Source organism: Chiloscyllium punctatum, chromosome 52 (genome assembly GCF_047496795.1).
Source record: "Chiloscyllium punctatum isolate Juve2018m chromosome 52, sChiPun1.3, whole genome shotgun sequence".
Taxonomy (NCBI): Eukaryota; Metazoa; Chordata; class Chondrichthyes; order Orectolobiformes; family Hemiscylliidae; genus Chiloscyllium; species Chiloscyllium punctatum.
In genome coordinates, this window is record NC_092790.1 from 12,258,547 (window position 1) to 12,283,180 (window position 24,634).

Consider the following 24,634-nt stretch of genomic DNA (forward strand, 5'->3'; position numbering starts at 1 on the left):
GAGAAAAATACAATGACAACATGCAAAAGACATTTGGGCAGACACATGGAGTGGAAAGGTTTGAAGGGATTTGGGTCAAACGCAGGAACTGTTCAGGGATTCTGGTCAGCATTGACTAATTGGATCGAATGAAGCATTTCTGTGCTGCATAACTCTGTCTCAAATCTTTGGAGGAGGAGACTACTGAGATAAGGCATGATGCAGACAGTGAAGCAAGTTATAGACAAAGAGATGGTAGTCTGGAAATCAGTAAATTTCAATTATGTGGAGGGACTATAAGGAAGGGAGGAGGTTACAGAGATAAGACATATTAAAGGAATTTAAAATTACTGAAGAAACTGCTCCACAAGACATGCCGTAGATGCAGTGTTGCAGAGTAGTAAGCCTTAGTACTCCGTAGTAAGCTTGTCCTCTGCTCCGCCTCCAATACTGTACCTATGTCAGCTCTTGTTAGCCGATGTTTGGAGCCCTCTTATTACTCTCTGCTCTGTACACTGCGACTGATCTTACCTCGCTGCAGGATTTATTGAACGCTCCAGCTCTCCCTACTCTTTGTCTCTCTGGATGACGAACTATCTTCAATTTGGTGATGAACGACACAGCCAGCAGCTGGGAAATCTATTGAGTGAAGACCTTCCTGAGTACCTACAGGAGTCACAGATAGACAGAATGGGAAATTAGACTGATACAGCGATGGTTACACATGGAGAATGGCCCTGAGTATCACAGAGATCTGGAAAATGCCAGTCTCCATTCCTGTTCCTTGCTGCCTTGTCTCAACAGGGTGGAGAAGTCTGTTAGATCGGAACCTGGAATAGCTGCAAGTGTGTGTGAGTGAGAGAGAGAGAGAGAGAGAGAGAGAGAGAGAGAGAGAGAAAGAGTGACAGTGCCAATTAGACACACACAGTGAGGGATACCACTTGGAGAGATACTGAGTGATATCAGCAGAGTTCAGGATGATGTCAGGGTCAAAAAATTGGGTCGGAAGAACGGGTTTACCTTCATGATGCACTGGTATCAGTGTTCAGGGATGAGCAACCAGTGACCAGGCGAAGTGATTGCTTAGTGGTATTACTGGTAGAGAATGTATCCAAAGCCTCAGCTATTGTTCAGGAGAGGCAGGTTTGAATCCCACCATCAGAAATGGAGAATTTTGAAACCAACAATTTTAAAAATAGTAATGAACAATCCACAAATAAGTATGAAACCATTGCTGATGTACAAAACATCCAAACACTTGTCCTTTCGAGAAGGACAGCTGCCCATCCTCATGTGGTCCGCCCGACATATCCACAGCAAAGTGTTTGCCTCTCAATGACCCTCTGAAATGGCAGAGCAAGCTACTCAGTTCAAGGCCAGCGAGGGCTGGACAAGAAAGGCTGGTAAGTCAGAGACACCGACATCCCATACCTGACTTTAAAAAATAATCCATTAGGATGGCCCCACTGGAACCGTGCTGGGAGCAGTGTCCCGTCCAATCATGTCGGTAGGTTTATGGATAGGGCTGTAAACTGCCAGCGAGGATGCAGGGACAGGGTTCAGGTGAAAGGAGCTTTCCAAATCCCAATCGAAAAGGTGAAGCATCGGAATAGCATGGGGATGTGGCTGAAGACAAGCCGAAAGGAACAGGATGGGACAAAGTTTAACTAAAACTGTAGATCAGTGAATATGGTTGTGATAGGAAATTGTGGGAAAGCTTAAATTATGCTTTTGTTTAGAACGGACAAAGTTTCTACCCTTTCATCATTTATGTGTATGTATAAAATCCCTTTGGATTCTCCTTAACCCTGTTTGCCAAAACTATCCCTGTCCGCTTTTTGCTCTTAAGTTTACTCTTACAGCCTTTATACTCTAAGGATTCACTGGATTTCTCCTATATGTACTTGACATATGCTTCCTTCTTTTTCCGAACCAAAACATCAATTTCTCCAGTAATCCAACATTTCCTGGACCGATAAGCCTTTCCTTCACTCTAACAGGAATACTGCGTACTGTCTCTGGACTGTCATTATCTCATTGTTGAAGGCTTCCCATTTTGCAATGATAAAGGTTTAATTCTTTCAAAATCAAAACTCTTCAATTCCTGCATCTCGTGAGACTGCCGCTGAAATATAATTGAAAAAAAAATCATTCCAATCGAAGGCTTTGTTGAGCTGAGCTCTGGTCAGTCATGCAGATCTGGAGGGCACATGAGCAGCACCAGATCAGTGTCAGGCACACAGACAGAAAGGGTAAATAGATTCACATCTGAACTCACATCTCCCACTCTGGGAATCTGAAGCTGTATTCAGCCATTCTGATAAACATCTCCAAAATTAGGTCAACAATATTGGACAGTGGTCCAATCAAAACTAAAATCCATCATTCAAACTGGAACATTCTTCAGGTTCCACAACCCATTCTAACTTGGTCCCATCCTGCAGGTTCTATAAATCCTGCTAACTCTAACCTTCTGCAGGATCCACGTCCCTTCCTACATTTGTCCCACTCTCCAGGTTCGGCAGCCCTTCCTTCCTCCGTAACATCGCCCGAACTCTACAACTCTTCCCTCCTCTGCAATGTTCCCCAGAAGGGCACTGGAGGATGGTGGGGGTTATGTGGACAGGGAGGGATATCAGGAGAGGAGGGTAATGCAGATATTAGGAATATTGCAGTGGCAAAATGAGGCTTCAGGAATTTTGAGCGTTGATGCGAAAAAAGGAGGTGACAGAGCTAAGGAGGATTGTAGGGACGTGAAGAGATTTCACAGTTTAGGAATGTTGCAGGCACTGGAGGAAGTTACCAAGATTGGGAGGGATTAAGACTGGACGGATTTCACAGAAAACCTTGACAAAGTTAAAAGCAGGATTCTTGGTGAGTGTCGAGGAATAGTGGGATGTTGAGCTTTAATCCATAGATCCCTCAAAGTTGTCAACCAAGTTGATAGGGGTTTTGAGAACGTGTATGGTGTGTTGGCTTTCATTAGCAGGTAGATTGAGTTTAAGAGTCACAAAGTTATGCTGCAGCTGTATAGACCCCTAGTTAGACCACACTTAGAATTTCATGTTCAGTTCTGGTTGCCTTATTATCGTAAAGATGTGAAAGCTTCAGAGAGCGTGCAGAGGAGATTTATCAGGATGATGCCTGGATTAGAGGGCAGGCCTTATGAAGAAAGGTTGAGGGAGCTGGGGATTTTCTCATTGAGGATGATAAGTCACTTGATAGAGGTGCACGAGATGATGCGAGTCTGAGATAGAGTGGATAGCCGGAGAATTATCCCATTGTGAAGATGGCTATCAGAAGGGGGCATAATTTAAAGGTGATTGGGCGAAGATTCAGGGTTGTTGTCAGAGGTAGGTTCTTTACAAAGCGAGTGGTGGGTGAGTGGAATGCACTGCCATCAGTGGTAGTAGAGTCAGTTACATTAGGGATAATTAATTAACTCTTCGATAGGCACATGGATGATAGTAAAATGTAGGGTCTGTAGATTATAATTTGATCACAAAGTAGGATAAAAGGTCGGCACATCATTGAGGGCCAAAGGGTCTGTAGTGTGCTGTACTGTTCTATGTTCTGTGTTCTATATAGGGAGGGTTACAATGGCACGCAGATGTTTCAGAAAGCTGGAGAAGATGAAATCTGGAGGACGAGACACAAATAGGAAGGGTTACTAGGAATGTCAGAGGTAACAGAGACAGCAATGGTCTGATCAGGAGCAGACGTTGCAGGCTCAGAGGGTTCTGGGGATTATACATGGTTTCACCAGGAAGGAGGAACGTAGAGCCACAGGAGGTTACAGAAATGTGGACAGCTGTAGGGCCTACCGGTGTTCATGGAGATGGGGAGGTTGGGAGGGATGGAGCAGTTTACAAGCATAAGGATGTCGGGAGGATGGGTGGTTTACACAGACAAGGAGTGCTTTAGGAGATAAAGTGGGTTGTACAAATTGAAAGAACAAACAGACATATGCAGAGTCGTCAGACCAAAGATGTTTATAGATATAGGAAGGCTAAGGTTCTGGAGGTTTTTTTGGATTGGAGAGTGTGGAGTCTGACAGATTTTCTGAGAGATAAGGATAGCAATTTTGGTTGGAGACAGTTTCACAGAAAAAAGGGAGTATGAGTAAGCTCTTGCAATTTGGTCAAGGGAAGGATTGTAGGGGAGGGTGTCATTTACACAGATTGGAATGTAAGAGCTGGAGAAGGTTATGGAGAAGAGGAGATGGATGGAGAAACTGGAGGAAATTACATTGACAGAATGTGTGCAAACGACAGGAAGATGTTACATATACGGTAGGTCTTGTGGGAATTGGATCGGGAGAGACACAGGCATTGGAGTGAGTACTACAGATAGAGAGTGCGGCAGGGACCTGAGAGGACTGTATGGTCTCCAAAGATTGATTATGTCTTTAGGACTGGAAGAGATTATGTAGATACAGAAACCTCAAAACAAATTTATGCCATCTTCTTTTTCCTGAACAGATCCTCAATATCCCCCATCAACCAGGGATCCCTGAACCTGCCAGCTTTTCCCTTCACCCTAAAAGGGACAAACTGACCCTGGATTCTTGAGATCACACTTTTCAAAGCCTCCCATTGCCAGTCGTTCCTTTTTATTCAAACAGACTCACCCAATCGATAGTAGTCATGATTTAGAGATGCCAGAGTTGGACTGGGGTGGGCAAAGCTAACAGTCACACAACATCACGTCCAGCAGTTTTGTTTGAAAGCGCTTGCTTGCGGAGCACTGCCTCTTCATCGGTGGTTGTGGAGCACAGTCATAAGGCATATAATTTAGAACAACAGGATAGCCGTGTCATGGAATGTAATATCAAACAAATTTAGATTAAGTCTTTCATCTTTTGGAATGATTAATAGCGCTTCCAAATCTAGTTGGACTATAAACAGGTGTTGTGTGATTTTTAGCTTCACCCAAATCGACCTCTGCTAGATCCTGCCTAATGGCCCCAAAACTGGCCCTGTTCCAGTTTAGCATCTTAGTCTGTGGACCTGTTTGATGTTGTTCCATAACTATGTGAATTCTCAGACAATTGTGGTCACTGGACCCAAAGTGCTGTCCGAATGAGACTTTAGTCACTTGCCTGACCTCGTTTTCTGCTGGGAGTTCCAGGGTTGCACCCGCCTGAGTAGTATTAGGCCGTCTACATCTTGATTTAGGAAATGTTCTTGAGCATATTTGACAATTTTCACTCCGTACGGGCCTTTTACTCTCTGTGTGGCCCAGGCAATCCAGGGGAAAATAAAATCTCCCAACAATACTACTCTATGTGTTGTCACCAATCTCTCAACACATCTGCTCCTCTCGTATCCGCTTGCTATTTGAAGGTCATAACACAGTCCCAACAGTTTGACCATCCCCTTCTTGTTTATAACTTCCAAACATATGGCCTTATTTGATGGTCCTGAAAGAGTATCCTCTCTAAGCACTGTTGTTATGTCCTCCCTTATCAAATCATCAGCTCCCCCTCTTCACTTACTTGACCTTCCGTTACGCCTGTAGCTTCGGTACCCTGGAACACTGAGCTGCTAGTCCTGTCCTTCTCTCAGCCATGTCCCTGTTATGACTATAATATCCCAATCCCAAAATCCATTCCATGATCTGAGCTCGTCTGCCTTACCAGTCAGGTCTCGTGTGTTGAAATAAATGCTTGTTAAACCATAAATCTTTTCCCTTCCTTTACTGTACTCCCGGATATCCTGAATAGGAAACTTGCTCATGGTGGCTGATGTATCTTACCCTGAATGGTAAATGGTCCCTGTCTTATTCAGAGTCCCAAACCCCTGCCAAACTAGTTTAGACCCTTCCAGGGTAACACTAGCAAATCTCCCTCCAGGGATACTGGTGCCCCTCTGGTTCAAGTCCAACCCATCCCTCTTTTACAGGTCACCTCTACCTCAGAAGAGATCCCAATGATCGATGAACTGAAAACCCTGCCCCCTCCACCTACTCCTCAGCCACACATCCATCTGGCCGAACTTTCCATGTCTATCCTCACTGGCACGTGGCACTGGGAGTAATTCAGAGATGACTACTATTGAGGTCCTGCGTTTTAAATTCTTACTGAAATCCCTGGACTAGTTTCACAGGACCCCGTCCCTTTGTCAATCTTGGTCAATCGTACCAATGTGCACAATGGCCTCTGGCTGTTCACCCTCTCCGTTCCGAATGATCTGCAACTGTTCAGAGACATCCTTGACCCTGGGACACGAGAAGCAGCACACCATCCTGGGGTCTCTTCTGCAGCCACACAATCTCCTGTCAGTCCCCCTCACAACTGAGTCTCCCATCAGTATCACGATCATTTGACAGGATGTGGCAGACATGGGCTGGGAAGAACCATCTGCGTTTGAGCCTATATTTGCGAAATGGGAGCATTTTAAAGTGATACAGTGAAAATTTAGGGCCGGTGTGTGCATGAGGATGGAATGACAAAGGCAGCCAATCCAGCGAATACTGATCAAGCAATATCGTGAGTTTGATAAAGAGAATACAGCGCAATAAATACAGGTGAAGCCCTTCACAAGTATGGAGAGTGCAAGGGGTCCTGAAAAATGAGGGTCAAACAATGGTCACAAAATATCCTTGGCAGATAGTGCTCAGGAAAAGCCACAAGGTATTTTACCAGTACAGTGAGAGTAAGAGGATTACTGGGGAAATGGTGGGGCCTGTTAGAAACCAAAGGGACAATCTGTGAATAGAGCCAGAGGAAGTAGGTGAGGTCTTCAATGAATACTTCGCATCAGTATTCACACAGGAGAACGAAATTGTTTCCAGGCATTTCAGTCAGGACGATGAGGTTCTCGAACATGTAACGATCAATAAAGAGGAGTTATTAAATGCTTTCGCTGGTGTAAAGGTGGGGAAATCGTTAGTTTCCAATGAAATATCTCCCAGGCTACTTTGGGAGGCAAGGGAGGAGGTTGCTGGGGTCCAGGCAGATATATGTGATACTCTGCTGACCACAGGTGAAGTGCCAAATGACTGGAGGATAGCGAATGTGGTTCCTTTGTTCAAGAAGGGCAGCAGGGATAGGCCAGGTAATTACATAGAACATAGAACATTACAGTGCAGTACAGGCCCTTTGGCCCTCGATGATGCGCCGCCCTGTCATACTAATCTGATGCCCAATCCACCTACACTATTCCATGTACGTCCATCTGCCTGTCCAATTACAGAGCAGATAGTCTGACAGCAGGGGGAGAGAAATGATTGGGAACAATTCTGAGGGACAAGATGTATCAACATTTGGAAATGCAGGAATCGATTAGGGAAAGTCAGCACGGATTTGGTAGAGGAAGATTCTGTCCTATTAATTCAGATGAATGGTGTCTAAAACATTGATGAGGGCAGTGCAGATAATGTGGGTTGCATGGAGTTGATTAAAACCTTTGACCATGCCCCACATGGAAGGCTGGTCCAAAAGGGAAGAGCCCATGGGATCCGAGGCAAGTTGGCAAATTGGATCCAAAACTGGAGGGTTGTTTGTGATGAGAAGCCTTTCACCAGTGGGTGTACCATAGGGATCTGTGCAGGAACCATCGCTGTTTATTATGAACATTAATAACTCGGATGTGAATGCAGAAGGTATCATTATCAGGTTTGCAGATGACATGAAAGGTGAGGGTGTTGTTCACAGTAGGAGGGATTTGTTCAGTATGTTCAAGAAAATGGGATCAGTCAATATGTAACTGACCCGACTGGAGAAAGAGGTAAAACCTGACTTCCTTTTGGGAAGCAAGGTAGGGAAGAGTGCTTGAGGTGTTAGTGGGGGAGCATTTTGGAAAAGTGAACAAAATTATATTAGTTTGAAAATATAAATGGACAATTGATAGGCCTAGTCCACAAGTTAAAGATCAAAATTGGCCTTGCCCCAATCCAGAAGGTATTAGTCAAGAGATTTTAAAAGTTGATATTTGGAGGCTATTTGCATGTTTAGGGACCTCAGACATATGGGAAGCTTTCAAAAAAAAAGAAAATGAGAGTTCAGGGCCAGCATATTCCTGTTAGTGTGAAGCACAATGCCGACACAAGTAGGAAACACTGGATGACAGGGAATATTGAAATTATGGACAAGAAAAAGTGGACACATGTCATATATAGCCAGCTGGATTAAGGGAATCTCTTGAAGAACATTGCGCGTGGAATAATATACTTATGAGGGAAATCAGGACAGCCCAAAGGGGACCTGAGAAAGCTTTGGCAAACAAGGTTCAGGAAAATACATAGAAATTTTACAAGAATTTAACAAAAAAAAGATTAACTCAGGGTAAAATGTGGCCCCTTAAAGATTAATGGCGCCATCAATGTGTGGAAAACAGGAGATGGGTGACATCTTAAACAACAAAAAATCACATTACAACTTACTGTGGACAAAGACTAGGGAAGTCAGGGAAATAAACAGTGATATCTTCAAGAGTCCACATTACAGAGCAGGAGGTGCTGGAGGATTTAAAATCCATAAAAACAAGACAATTTCTAGGATCTAATCAGGTTTGTCCCTGGATATTGGAGGAAGGTAGGGATGCAACTAAGGAGTCCCTCACAGAGATATTTCTATCACTGAGCCACAGGTGATGAGCTGGGAGCCTGGAGGGTAGCTAATGTTGTGCCAGTACTTAAGAAAGCTACAACGGAAAGGCAGAGACCTAAAGACCAATTTTCTCGATGTCAATCGTGCAAATGTTGTTGGAAGCGAAACTGCTGGACAGGGGTTACATGCATTTCAGAAAGTAAGGATTGATTACGGTTAGTCAGCACAGCTTTGTGCATACGAAGTCATGTCTCACAAATGAATTGAATTTGCTGAAGAGGTGACCAAGAAGACAGACAGAATATAGGACTCGTTGTTAGTATGTTTGTGGATAAGATCATCCGTGATAGAGTGGGCAGGGAATACAGTTATCAAAGGGGCTCTTGAATAACAGGGACAGTGGGGCAAGTAATTAAAGATGGCATTTAATTAAGGTGTTGGAATTAGTTAAGACAAACCAGGGAGAACTAACACAGTTAATGGTTGGGCCCTGGGCAGTGTTGCCAAACAGAGAGAGACCAAGGAGCTAGAGTTACATTGTTCCTTGGAAGTGGTATTACAGGTGGACAGGGTGTGAATGCAGCATTAGGCTCACTAGCCCTCATGGGTCACAGCATTGAGGACATGCGTTGGGACACCATGATATGGCTGTATCTGACATTGCTGGGTCCCCAGTTGGAGTACTGCATAGAATTCTGATCATCCCCATTTAGGAATCATTTTCTGAAACTGTACACCGAGCAAAGATTGACGAAGATTTTACTGATACTGGAGGGTGTGACTTAAAAGAAGAGGCTAGATATGCTGGAAAGAAAAATGGGGGAAAAAGATAGATCTGAGAAAAGGTTAAGGAGAATCCAAAGAGAACCTACAGCACACAAGTACAAAAAAGCAACATCAGAGAAAATAGGGAACCTCATGTGTGGAACCACAGGAGATGGGTGAGATTCAAAATGAATATTTCATGTCAAAGCATATTGTGGATAAAAACTAGGAAACATAGGGAAAGAAACAGTGATGTATTGAAAAGAGTTCCCCACTACAGAAGAGGTGGTGCTAGAGGTCTTAAAACACAAAAGTAGATAAAAACCCAGGTCCTGAACAAGTATATCCCAGCAATTGTACCAACGTTGTGGCGGTTACCACGGCAGAGATATTTGTATCATTGTCCTTCATGTTTCCATTGGGTGTAGTGGTTAAGGGGTGACCTGAGAAAGGTTTATAAATCCATGAGGGGTATACATAAGGTGAATTGCCAAGATCTTTACCCCAGTGTAGGGGATTCCAAAACTAAAGGGCACAAATGTGAGGTGGGAGAGGAAAGAGTTAAAAGGGACCGGAGGAGAACATTTCTCACGCAGAAGATGGTGCACATATTGAATGAACTGCCGGGGAAATGGCAAAGAAAAGTACATGAAAACGTGTGAAAGCCACTTGGGCACATACACGGAGATGAGAAGGTTTGAAGGGATATGGGTCAAATTCAGGCAAAAGCAACTCTTTCAGGGACACTGGTCAGCATGGATCAGTTGGATCAAACGAACGGTTCTGATTCAGTTCTATTTCGTTCTGTCATTGGAGGAGGAGACTACTGAGATAAGGCATGTTGTAGAAACTGAAGCAAGTTTTAGAATTCGGGATGTGAGTGTGGAATGCAATACATTTCAAACATATGCAGGGACTATAGAGACTGGAAGAGGTCACACGGACAGGAACTTTTATAGGAGTTACAAATTATCGATGACATCGGACCACTAGACATGCCAGAGATACAGTGTTGGAAGGAGAACACAGAACAGAAAGATCCCAGGCAGTATTACCACCCTCTCATGGAATGCCTGCTTTCCCCACTGTGCTGCTGATGCTCAGTAATACAGCACAGGCCTGGACTGATAACTGTGACACTCCCGATGCTGTCTTCGTCCAGCAAAACTCACAGTAGGGGCGGTGATTGAGACTGGGGTGTGTCTGTACTGTGCTCCTCCTCCAGCACTATATCCATGTCATGTCTTGTTAGCAGATGTTTGGAGCCCTCTCATTGCTCTCTGCTCTGTGCACTGCGAGTGGTCTTTCCTCACTGCAGGATTTATTGAAGGCTCCAGATCTCTCTCCCCTTTGTCTCTCTGGCTGACCAACCATGCTCAATGAGGTGATGGACTAGACACCCAGACGCTGGGAAGTATACTGAGTCAGGAACTTCCTGAGTACCTACTGGAGACAGAGAAATAGACAGAATGGCAAATTGGACCAATGCATTGAGGGCTACACACGCCGAATGGCCCTGAGTCCCACAGAGATCTGGAAAATCCCAGGCTCCATCCCTGGCCTGTGCTGCCTCATCTCTCTGGAGTGGAGAATTCTGTTGGCTCAGGATCTAATGTAACTGCAAGAGCGAGAGGCGCTGACAGAGGCAGCAATTAGACTCACACAGTGAGGGATACCACATGGAGAGAGACGGAGTGATATCACCAGAGTGGTGGAAGGTATCAGGCTCATACAATTGTGTGGGAGAAGGGGTTCTGCTTCATGATGCCCTGGTATCCGTGCTCACAGATGAGTAACCTGTGAGCAGGCAAGTGATATCCAAGTAGTATCATTGCTAGACCATGTATTTAAGACCTCAGCTAATATTCAGGGGAGGCTGGTTTGAATCTCACCATCGAAATGATGGAATTTGAAATCAATAATATTAAACATAATGATGAATAATCCATAAAAAGTATGAAACCATTGCTGATGTACAAAAAATCCAAATACCTCTCCTTTTGAGAAGATCATCTGCCATTCTCACGAGGGCTGCACGACATACACACAGCAAAGTGTTTACCTCTCAATGACCCTCTGAAATGGATGAGCAAGTTACTCAGTTCAAGGAAGCTAGGGCTGGGCAAGAAAGGCTGGTCAGCCATAGACACCTACATCCCCCGAGTGAATAACAATAATCCCATTGCACTGCGTCCCACTGGAACCCTGATGGTACCAGTGTCCCTGCCAATCATGTCGGTAGGTTTATGGACAAGGCTGTAAACTGAAAGAGAGGATGCAGGGACAGGGTTCAGGTGAAAGGAGCTTTCCAAATCCAAAGAGAAAAGGTGAAGCATCAGAAGAGCATGGGAATGTGGCTGAAGACAAGCAGAAAGGAACAGGAAGGGACAGAGTTTAAATAAAACTGTATGTCAGTGAATAGGTTTGTGACAGGAAAGAATAAATCATGTTTTTTTTTGGAATGGACAAAGTCTCTGCAATAAGGTCGATGGATTTGTGACACAGCTGAAAGAGATTCAGACACCAGGATGAGGTGGTTACAGGGCGAACAAAAGGTGGAACATAAATATTCAATGGTTCACAAACTTGCAGAAATTCAGGCAAAATGGACAACGCTAACAATAGTGGATTACAAAGGTATTACAGAGGAAGTATTTGACCTCAGATTATGAAGTAGAGTCAGTCTGAATGTAAATTGTGGCTACTACTTGCCAAGGACACAAGCAGCAGAACAATTTTAGGCCACCTAACAACATTTCATTGCTCATCACTGCATTAAGCAGGAATTCATTGGGATTTTTAAATAAAGGCATAACGATAATTTTGGGACATTTCAATATTCGTATAATCAGGGACAGTCACACTGACAAGAGTAATATTGGAAGAGGAGTTCGGAGAATTTTTTGTTTTTCTTTTAATAACGCATTGAGCAAGTGGATAGGGATGTAACTATCTCAGATTGACCATTGTGCGATGAAACTTCGTGAATGAGTAATGTCACCTGCAGAGATTCTCTGGGAAATTGTGATAAAGTGCAGTTTAAAGGAATATAAAGGTTTCAAGTGAATCACAGAAAGGACAAGGTGCAACTGGAAACAAAAGTCGCCGATTACATGAGTTTGAGAGAACTGACCAAGGTAAACAGGCGAAACAGACGGAAACAAATGTCTGTAAATGAACAGTGGAAAACATTTGAAGGAACAGCGTAAATCACTCAACAAAAGGATATTGAAACAGACAAAACATCAGCAAGAAATTCACACCCGGCCGTCACTCAGGACAAAATGGATCAAATTAGATTATCAGGCTTAGAAGATCACCGAAAGTTCTTAACATCCTGATTGAGACTGCCACAGCAGTAAGTTTTAAAGGGATTGCAAAGGGTCTGCTAGCAGGAGAAGGTCAGTTGGAAGGGGAACCATTGTCAGGGTTTAATGACACGATATGAACGGGGAGAGGTGAAGGTGCTGGAGGTGGTGAGAGTGTTACAGAGAGTGGTCAGGGTCTGAACGGTGTTACAAAACCAGGACGAATTGCTGCTGCTGGAGGTGTTAACAGAGGAGGGAGGGACATATGTATTTTTATTTATTCATTCATGGGATGTGGGTATCACTACCTCGACCAGCATTCTTTGCCGTCACTGATAATCGCCCAGAGGATAGTTCAGAGTCAGCCGTATTGTTGTTGGTCTGGAGTCACATGTAGGCCAGACCTGGTTAGAATGCCCTTCCCTAAAGGATGTAAGTGAACCCGATGAGTTCATCCGACTGATCAACAATGTTTTTATGGTGGCCTCACCAATGTCTTGTACAGCCACAACATGACATCCCAACTCCAACTCTCAATGCTCTGCCCCATGAAGGTAACCATTCCAAACGCCTGCTTCACCAGCCTGTCTACCTGTGACACCACTTTCAAAAATCTGTGTACCTACGTCCCTGGGTCACTAATTGACCATACAACCCAGGGCCCGAACATTAACTGTTCAAGTTCCACGCTGGTTTGTTTCACCAAAATGGAACATTTCACATTTATGTAATTAAACTCAACCTGCTATTCTTCAGCCCAATACCCCAGCAGTATTGTTCTTCCTGTTGTATCACAGATAACCTTCTTCACTGTCCACTTTACCACCAATTTCAGTGTCACCCAAAAAACTTACCACAAAACCAATATTCCCATCCAAACCATTTATCCAAATGACAAACAATAGTGGACCCACTTCACCGCTGGTCACATGCCTCCATTCAGAAAAACAACATGACTCCCATCACTCTCTGTCTCCTACCATCAAGCCACTTTTGTATCCAGTTGACTAGCTCCTCCTAAATGCCATATCCATTTGCATTTATCTGAGCTTATTACTCAGTTCACCATATGGAAAGTAGAACACAGAACAGTACGGCACAAGACCCTTCGGCCATGATGTCATGGTTTGGAGGATCTGAGCTTCAGGGAGAGGCTGAACAGGCTGGGGCTGTTTTCCCTGGAGCGTCGGAGGCTGAAGGGTGACGTTATAGAAGTTTACAAAATTATGAGGGGCATGGATAGGATAAATAGGCAAAGTCTTTTCCCTGGGGTTGGGGAGTCCAGAACTAGAGGGCAGAGGTTTAGAGTGAGAGGGAAAAGATATAAAAGACACCTAAGGGGCAGCTTTTTCACGCAGAGGGTTGTACGTGTATGGAATGAGCTGCCAGAAGATGTGATGGAGGCTGGTACAATTGCAACATTTAAGAGGCATTTGGATGGGTGTATGACTAGGAAGTGTTTGGAGGGTTATGGGTCGGGTGCGGGCAGGTCGGATTAGATTTGGTTGGGATATCTGGTCGGCATGGACGGGTTGAATTGAAGGGTCTGTTTCCATGCTGTACATCTCGATGACTCTATGGCTGTAAGATCAAACTAACTATGTACCCTTCATTCTACGATCATCCATGTGCCTATCCAACAGTCTATTAAATGTACCTAATGCATCTAATTTTACTATCACAGCTGGAAGTGCATTCCACCCAACTGCCACTCTATAAAAAACCTACCTCTGACATCTTCCCCTTAACTATCCTCCAATCACCTTAAAATTATGCCACCTCATAATAGCCATTTATGCCATGTGAAAAAGAAGTCTCGCACTATTCACTGTCTGTGCCTCACACCATCTTGTTCATATCAACCAAGTTGCCCACCACTCTTCTTCACACCAATGATAAAAGCCTTAGCTCCCTCAACTTTTCTTCAAAAGACATGCTCTCAAGTCCAGGCAGCATCCTCGGAAATCTCCTCGTTACTCTCTCTAAAGCTTCCACATCCTTCCTGTAATGAGGGAACAGAACTGAACTGAACAAAATATACCAAGTGGGGTCTAACCAGGGCTCTATCGAGCTGCAGCATACCCTCACGGCTTTAAATCTCAATCACCAGTGGATGAAAGTCAGCACAACATATTCCTTCTTAACAAGCCTATCAGCTTGGGTGGCAGCTGTGAGGGATCTATGAACATGGAACCCAAGATCCGTCTGTTCCTCCACATTGCCAAGGTTCCCGCCTTTATCCCTGTAACCTAAAATCAAGTTCGACGCTCCTAAATGAATCACTTCACATTTTTCCACACTGAACTCAATATGCCACTTCTCGGCCCAGCTCTGCATCCTGTCAATGTCCCGTTGCAACCTACAACCGACCTGCACACTATCCACCACTCCACCAGCCTTCATGACATTGGCAAACTTACTAACCCACTCTTCCACACCCACATCCAAGTCATTTATAAAAATCACAAAAAAAGCAGAACTCCCAGAATCGATCCCTGCAGTACACACTGCTCACAGAGCTCCATGCTGAATGCTTTCCACCTTTCATCACCCTCTGTCTTCTGTGAGCCAGGAATTCTGTATCCAGACAGACAGGTGTCCCTGTATGCCATGCCTGTGTAATTTCTGAATGAGGCATAAACGTGTTTCGTCACATTCTCGAGTATTGAATAAGATTTATGAGGCATGAAATGTCCCTTACAAAGTCATGCTGTCTATCTCTAATCAAACTATGAATCATAAATCATGTCTCTCAGAGTCCTCCCCAATAATCTGCACACCACAGACATAAGACTGACAGGTCTGTAAATCCCAAGATTATCCCTATTACCTTTCCTGAATAAGGGAATAACATTTTTCTACCTCAAATCATCTGGTACGACTTCAGTGGACAGTGAGGGTGCAAAGGTCATCACCAAAGGTGCAACAATTTCTTCCCTCGCTTCCTGTAGTAACTTTGGACATATCCCTTCGGGTGCGGCAAATTTATCTCTTCTTATGTTTTACAAAATTCTCAGCACATCCTCCTTCTTAACATCAACCTGTAAACATGTATCAGTCCTTTTCATGCTGTCCTCACAAATGACAAGGTCCCTCTCAGTAGTAAATACTGACGCATAATCTTTATTACGGGCATCTCCTCCCTCCTCCGACTCGAGACGCAAGTTCCATCCACTATCCCTAATCAGCCTTACCCTCACTCTGGCCATCCCCTTGTTCTGCACGTAAGTGGAGAATGCCTTATGGTTTTCCTTAATCCTTCCCAACAAAGCTTTTTCATGTCCCCTTCAACCTGTCCTAAGTACATTCTTCAGTTCTTTCCTGGTACCTTCAGAGAATCCCTACAGTGTAGAAACAGGCGATTTGGCCTTACAACTCCATACCAACCTTCCAAAGAGTATCCCACCCATACCCATTCCCCCACCATATTACTCTACATTGTCCCTGACTAAAGTGCCAAACCTACACATCCTTGAACACTCTGGGTAATTTAGCATGGCTGAGTTACCTTAGGGATATCGGTGGAAAGCAGAGCACCGGGAGGAAACACACGCAGATGATGGGAGAACATGCAAACTCCACATGCCGACACCAGGGGCGGGAATTAAAATCAGGTCCCTGGTGCTATGAGGCAGCAGTGTTAACCACGGAGACACCGTGCTGCCCCATGTAACCCTTTAGATGCCTATTTGATACTTCCTCAACCTTATGTCAGCTTCCTTCTCCCTCTTGACTAGATATTCTAAATCCCTTGGAACCTTGTCAAATGCTTTGCTGAAGTCCATGTGGACAACATTGACTGCTCTGCCTGTATCTATCACTTGGCAATCTCCTCATTCCTGATGAAGGGCTCCGGCCTGAAATGTCGATTTTTATGCTCCTTGGATGCTGCCGGACCTGCTATGCTTTTCCAGCAACAACCTCTCAACTCTGATCTCCAGTATCTGCAGACCTCACTGTCTCCACCTCCTCGAAGAATCCACCTGGTTTGTGAAACACTGTTATTCACTCACAAAGCCATGCTGACTATCTCTAATCAGCCATTACCCTTCCGAATATACGTTGCTTCTTTCACTCAGAAGCTCCTCCAACAACTTACCTATCATTGGGCAGTAATTTCTCCCTTTTCCCTACAGCCCTAAAGTGATGGAACAGCATTAGTCTCCCTCCTGTCTTCCGATAACTCACTGTGTCTGTTGATAATTTAAATATCTCTGTTAGGGACAGTGCAATCTCTTCCCTCGCTTCCCAATATGTTCCAGGATCGATCTAATGAGCTACTGAGCTGAGATCGATGTTTCATTGTTTTAAGATTCCAGCACTTTCTCTTCTCTGTTGAGGATTCTTTCCAAGACATCACTATTTATTTCCCCAAGTTCCCGCGCTTCCATCTCTTTCTCCACAGTAAATACTGATAGGACTATTTTGTCTAATATCTCACCCATCTCCTCTGGTTCCACACATAGGTGACTTAATCGATCTTTAACGGTCCCTATTCTCTACCAGATTACTCTTTAGCCCTTCTTGAAACCTGTGCAAAGGCTTCTGAAAATTCAAATTATGCATATCCTCCGTACCAACACACAACTCCTACACCCTTATCTACTCTGTTATTTATATTCACACCAACAAATAAAATCCAACATACTCAAGAACAAATTCTCTTGTATAAAATGTGTTTCTAAGGGTCCAGTTATTGCATATTGACATATCCTTTCGAACACTTTTCAGCATACTCCTGACTAAGATTAGATTACTTACAGTGTGGAAACAGGCCCTTCGACCCAACAAGTCCACACTGACCCGCCGAAGCGCACAAAACCAGGCCCATTCTCCTACATTTATCCCTGCACCTAACATTAGGTGGCATGTTGCATGACCAATTCACCTGACCTGCACGTTTTTGGATTGTAGAAGGAAACCGGAGCACCCAGAGGAAACCCACGCAGCCACAGGGAGAATGTGCAAACACCACACAATCAGTCGACTGAGGCGGGAATGGAACCAAGGTCTCTGGCGCTGTGAGGCAGCAGTGCTATCCACTGTGCCACCATGACGCCCAGGCTAACACCAATTGCTTTCAGATTGGCAACAAAAAGGGTTGTGGGAGTTCTTGTTTATCAATTTGAAAAAGGTAGCTTACAGAGTTAGCAGGTAATAGAGAAGTCAAATCAAATGCTGGTATTTATTACAAACGGAGTGGCGTCTAAAAAGAGGGAGATCTAGGGTAAGGTACAAGTCAGACCACACGTAGAGCATTATGAGCAGTCTGAGTGCCCTAAGGTACGACATTGTCACATTGGAGGCAGGCCAGAGAAGGGTCACTCGTCTGAACCTGAGAATGGAGGGATTTCCTAATGAGGTGGAGAAGATTGAGGTTGAACCCATTGACGTTCAGAAAACATGAGAGAGAAATTGAATGAAACATTCAAGATGCTGGGGGGCTTTGACAGGTTAGATGCTGGGAATTTAGAAAACAGAACAGTAGAGCACAGTAATAGGCCCTTCGGCCCACCATGGCTGTGCTGTCCATGATGTTATTCTAAACTAGTCCCATCTACCTGCACATAGTCCATATCCCTCTATTCTCTGCCTGTTCATGTTTCTGTACAAATGCCAATTCAATGCTTTGCTCATATTTCTGCTTTTTCGACCTCCCTCAGTAACTTCCACTCTCTATGTTAAAAAAAACGTGCTTCACACATCTCGTTTAAACTTCCTCTTTCTCACCTTAAACCTAGGTGCGCTACTATTTGAAATGTATTCATTGGAAAAGAGAATCTCACTATCCACATTGTCTGTCCCTGTCATAATTTTATTTTCCTGACCTCCCACTGGTCCAGCTTAAACTCAATTTGCCATTTCTCTGCACGTCTTTCCTACTGATCTGTAACCTCCTGCAACCTTAGTTATCCTTGCTCATTAGCCCCAACTTTATCAATTTTCATGTCATATGCAATAATTATTTTTGTCACTTCCTTTCGTTTCAATCGCTTGAGAATCTGTAACCAGAGGGCATAAAGTCCCAGAAAGGGCTCAACCATTTAAGATGGAGATGAGGAGGAATGTCTTCACTCAGAGGGTAGTGACTCTGTGGGAATTCCTGACTGCAGAGGGCTGTCGAGGCTGGGTCATTAAGAATACTGACAACAGACTTGGTCAGATATTAATTAATCAGGGTAACAAGGGCTTTGTGAATAAAGGCAGGTAAATAGAGTATAGGATTATCAGAACAACCATGATCTGACTGAAGGGCAGAACATCTTTAATGGGCCAAATGACGCAATTCTGCTCCTCCATCTCATGGTCTGACTCAATATGCCCTGCATAACATTATGGGTATCTGCTCACAAAACTCCTTTATAATGGGATTATTAGATATTTAATATTACACAGCACTTGACCTGCAATAGACAATTTTGTTGATGGCTCCTTTACTGGAGATTAGATTAGATTAGATGAGATGAGATGAGATTAGATTAGATTAGATTAGATTAGATTAGATTACTTACAGTGTGGAAACAGTCCCTTCAGCCCAACAAGTCTATACCGACCCGCCCAAGCGCAACCCACCCAGACACATCCCCATACATTTACCCCTTCACCTAACACTGCAGGCAATTTGGCATGGCCAATTCACCTAACCTGCACATCTTTGGACTGTGGGAGGAAACCGGAGGATCCGGAGGAAACCCACGCAGGCACGGGGAGAATATGCAAACTCCACACAATCCTTGATGTGCTGTTATAGAAAACCACCTCATGTACAATCCAAGATTCCATCCATTCCAGTCCTAATACTCATTAGTTATCCAGTCAGAATGGAGACCACTGTCACACACAGTTACTGTACTGCCCTTGCTACAAGTACATTCAGTGTCCTGACTGTAACCATATTGACATTCCCATCACTGTCTGGTGCCTATAAAAGAATTCCTGCTAACGGTTGCTGCTGCTTGATTATTCTCAGCTGAACTCAAATAAGACTCCAAATGTTGATCTTCAGATCCACATGAATGTCTCATTAATGCATTAAACTCATCCTTTCTTGACAACTTGGTGTTTTTTTTTGCCTAGCCTGTCTCAATCTCAAAAACCCTTCAGTATTCAATTCCCAGCGAAGGTGATTCTGCAGCTACATCTCCAGAATGACATTTCCATCATATCTGTTCACTGTCATTCCACCGACCTCATGAAGAATGCAGGGAGTCATTCCTCAGTAGTGGGGGGTTGACCAGATGGGTAGAGGTTACAGAGATAGTGAGGCTTACAGGGGCTCAAGGATGTTTGAGTTAAACAGAGTTACATTTGGTCAAGAATGTCAGTGAGATAGGGAGCTGGGTTAGAATCTGGACATAGGGATAGGGATGGATATAGTTCAGAGGCAGGCAAACTGATAGGCACAGACAGAGGGTCATAGAGGCATAGTCATAGAGTCATAGAGATGTACAGAATGAAAACAGACCCTTCGGTCCAAACCGTCTGTGCAAAACAGATACCCCAAACCAATCTAGTCCCACCTGCCAACACCTGGCCCATATCCCTCCAAACCCTTCCTATTCATATACCCATCCAAATGCCTCTTAAATGTTGCAATTGTACCAGCCTCCACCCCTTCCTCTGGCCACCCATTCCACACACATACCACTCTTTTGTGAAAAAGTTGCCCTTAGGTCTCTTTTATATCTTTCCCCTCTCACCATTAAGCTATGCCCTCTAGTCCTCGACTCACCAACACGAGGGAAAAGACTTTGTTTATTTACGCTATCCATGCCCCTCATAATTTGGTAAACCTCTATACGTTCACCCTTCAGCCTCTCAAGCTCCATGGAAAACAGCCCCATCCTGTTCAGCCTCTCCCTATAGCTCAAATCCTCCAACCATGACAACATTCATGTAAACCTTTTCTGAACCCTTTCAAGTTTCACAATATCTTTCCGATAGGAAGGAGACCGGAATTGCACGCAATATTCCAACAGTGGCCTAACCAATGTCCTGTATAGCCACAACATGACCTCCCAACTCCTGTACTCAGTACTCTGACCAATAAACGAAAGTATGCCAAACGCCTTCTTCACTATCCTATCTACCTGCGATTCCATTTTCAAGGATCGATGAACCTGCTATCCAAGGTCTCTTTGTTCAGCAACACTCCCTAGGACCTTACCATTAAGTGTATATGTACTGCTAAGATTTTCTTTGCCGAAAATGCATCACCTCGCATTTATATGAATTAAACTCAATCTGACACTTCTCTGTCCATTGGCCATCTGGTCAAGATCCTGTTGTAATCTGATGAAACCCTCTTTGCTGTCTACTACACCTCCAATTTTGGTATCATCTGCAACTTACTAACTGTACTTCTGATGCTTGCATCCAAATTATTTATGTAAATGACAAAATGTAGAGGCCCCAGCACCAATCATTGTGGCTCTCCAGTGGTCACAGGCCTCCATAAACCTATCCTCCACCACCACACTCTGCCTTCTACCTTTCAGCCATTTCTGTATCCAAATAGCTAGTTCTCCCTGTGTTCCGTGAGATCTAACATAGAACATCAATCTACCATGGAGAACCTTGTCGAACGCCTTACTGAAATCCATACAGATCACATTACCTCACTGCCCTCATGAATCCTCTTTATTACTTTCTCAAAAAACTCAGTCAAGTTTATGAGACATGATTTCCCACGCACAAATCCATGTTGACTGTCCCAAATCAGTCCTTGTCATTCCAAATACATGTACAACCTATCCCTCAGAATTCCCTCCAACAACTTGCCCACCACTGACATCAGGCTCACCAGTCTATAGTTGTCTGGGAGTTTCACGGTGTTTCAGGGAGAAGAGTAATGTATATACTAACAGAAATATGGCAGGTTGTAGTGACTGAAGACGTTTAAAGATATAAGAAGGCATCAAGGCTCTGCAGGCGACATAGATAGGAAGACAATGGAGAATGCCAGGTTAACGCGTTGGGGACAGTTACACAGATGGGGTTGGTTGCACAAACTGAAAGAGATTCCGTTGGTCGGGATGGTCGCTGGGGGTGGGGGGTTGAGGGTGAAGTTAAAATAGATTAAGATCGAAGAATTTGTGAAGGATAAGGAGATTACGATTTTTTCACAGCTAAGGAAGGACTGTAGGAGCTGGACAAGTTTGCACAGATGGGGCAGATGGAGAAGTTAAGGACAAGTACATTGTCATGGAGGGTGGTCTTGATAGGAGGAGCTTGCAGGGATAAACAGCACTGTCGGAGTTTACAGGGATGAAGGAATTTAGTATCTACTGGAAAAACTTAAGGATTAGTGTGTTAGGGATTGGAAAACCTGACAGAGACAGAGATCGTTGTGTCGATTAGAGGAGATTCCAAACAGAGGAAGGATTATTGAGATTGGAGGATATTACAGATATCACTAACACAGCATGGGCCAGGATTGATGCCTGAGATCCTCTGTGCTGTCTCAGTGAGGACCAGGAGAACAGAGGTGAAAGCAGGACCCGAAAAAGATGTTGGTAATGAAGCCTAGAATGTTGCTGTTCCTTGCCCAGCTCTGTGTCTATGTCCTGTCATCCGGGTCTGAATACAGAAGGGCACTGACTCCACCCTGTGATGTTTACTGTGAGTGATCTTACCGGCTGCAGGATTTACTAAAGGCTCAAGATCTCACTCTCCATCTCTCTCTGGCTGACCAATTGTCTTCAATGTGGTAATGGACGAGAATCAGGAATTTGGCTAAGTCCGGAACATCCTGATTACCTACAAAAGACAGAGAAACAGACAGAATGGGAAATTAGACTGAGGCAGTGAGGATGACTGATGTAGAGACCTAGAAAATCTCAGTCTCCATCCATGGCCTGTGCTGCTGCATCTATCTGTAGTGGAGAATTCTGTCGGCTCAGTATCTCAGACCAAATGCAGGAATGAGAGGCATTGACAGAGGCAGCAGTTAGACCCACAGAGTGAGGGATACCACATGGAGAGAGACTGAGTGATATCACCGGAGTGCAGCAGGTTTTCAGAATCAAACAATGGTGTCAGAAGAAGTGGGTCTGATGCAGTGGAAACTCCTACCAGTTCTCAGGAAGAAGTCAGCTATTTTATTTGGATGGTACATTGGTGGAGCCAGTACCCTGGTCAATCATATGACCAGGATTATGCAGAGTGCTTTAAAGTGACACACATGAGGAGTGACAAGGCTCAGCTGAAAGGAAATCCCAATTCTACGGGGAAAGTTTGAAATTTTGATACATGGGGACGTGGCTGAGCAGAAACAGAAAGAATTAGGAAGAAAGTGAGTTTAACTAAAATTGTACATCAGCAAATATGTTTGTGACAGGAAATTATGATAAAAAGTAAATTACTGTGTCTAAATTTGGATGCATGAAGCATTTGCAATAAGGGATTTCTATCTAATCACCATCAGGGTGACATGGTCACGGGGTGAACAAGAAGGTGGGGCATTAATATTCACAGCTACACAACATTGTGGAAAGTCAGGCAGAATGGGAAGCAGGATGAGGAACTCTTATCATTAGGGATAACAATGGGATGATGAAGAAAATATGTGGCCTTAGATTATCAATCAGTTGTAGATGAAATTATGAGTAATAAGGATCAGAACACAGAAGTGAAGGGCAGTGTTAAGGCTTCATTAGAGCATTACATTGTGAGACATTACATTAACAGGGAATTATTTGAATTGTAACAAATGCACTGGGATAATTGAGAGGGGATTCAACTTTCCTCTCTCATCATCGCATTGGTGATGCGTCACAGATGAGGCTGACTCTCTCCCGCTCTTTGGGGGAGTCTGTCGCTGGCTGTACAGACCGATGTGGCCTTTCACAGACTCTGTGATACTTGGGTCAGAAGATGGCCGTGGGAAGGTGGTAGGTGGGGCGTTGGGCTGACAGCGCGCTACTTGTGCTGTTTTCTCCTGTATTCCCCACAGTAAATCCTAACACCTTTTTTTCAGATCTCCCCCATCAACTGTGATTGCACATGGACAGCCTAATTGACCTTTCAGAGGCCCTATTCTCTCCCGCGCTATACTTTAGCACCTTTTGAAACTTGTCAAAATGCCTCTGAAATTTCAAATATCCCCACCACCAACAGCCTCCCACACCCTTATCTATTCTGCCACTTACACTCACACCAAAATACAGAATCCAACAGATTTTAAAATATTCTGATTCTATACAACCATGTGTCTCCCATTGTTTCTAAGCGTCCAGTTATCATTTATTGTCATATCCTTTATAATACAGTCCAGCATGTTCCTGACTTACTGTCAGGCTAACACCGTTTGATTTCAGGCTGACTGCACGAAGGGTTTTGGGCGGCATGTTCAACGAAAACATCGTGGGCCCGTTCCTGTGCTGTATTGTTCCATGTTCTATGTAACTCTTTAAAAATTATGCATCAAGGAAGGATCTGGACTGAGAAAAGACTCAGGGATGAAAGAGCGAGAAAGACGTTGTGGGGGAGGTAAAAACAGGGAAGGGGAGGTGGGGTGGTAAGAACAGCGAAGGGAATACAGTGTGTAAGAGGGAGCATGAAGAACAAAAGCAAGCAGGAGCATGGGAAATTCTGAGTGATTTTTGTGAGCGAGGCCACATAAACGAGTGGAATAAATTAACAGCACATAGCTTAGGGACATGCAGTGATGAAACCCTCATTTGAACATGACTGGAAGGAATAAACATAAACTATCACATCAGATTAAAATCTACATTATTAAAGGTGGCGCAGGTTGTACAATGGAAAAGATATTGTCATGGAGGACAGAGATGAAACAGAGCAATGGATGGACATGGATTCAGATCCACATAAAGGGATCAAACACCAGGGCCTGACTAATGAACCACAGCAAAGCACGTTCAGTATTGAATTATAGATGAATGCTCAATAATATTCACCTCTGAACCAATGTCAGCGTCCTTCAATGTAATCTCTCCGGCTGGACCTTGTAGCTGAGAGGATAGCACAGAACTGGAATCAGAGAAACACTTCAGTTTTCATCACTTCC

The 24,634-nt window shown here is 44.0% G+C and overlaps 1 long non-coding RNA gene across 1 annotated transcript; it reads right to left on the reverse strand.

Moving 5' to 3' along the window:
• Positions 1-524: 524 nt before the first annotated feature.
• LOC140471008 (uncharacterized) lies at positions 525-24,634 on the reverse strand. Its single transcript, XR_011956838.1, has 3 exons — positions 24,525-24,634; positions 22,239-22,362; positions 525-645 (listed from the first exon to the last, which is right to left on the reverse strand). It is a non-coding gene; the product is annotated as an uncharacterized lncRNA (long non-coding RNA).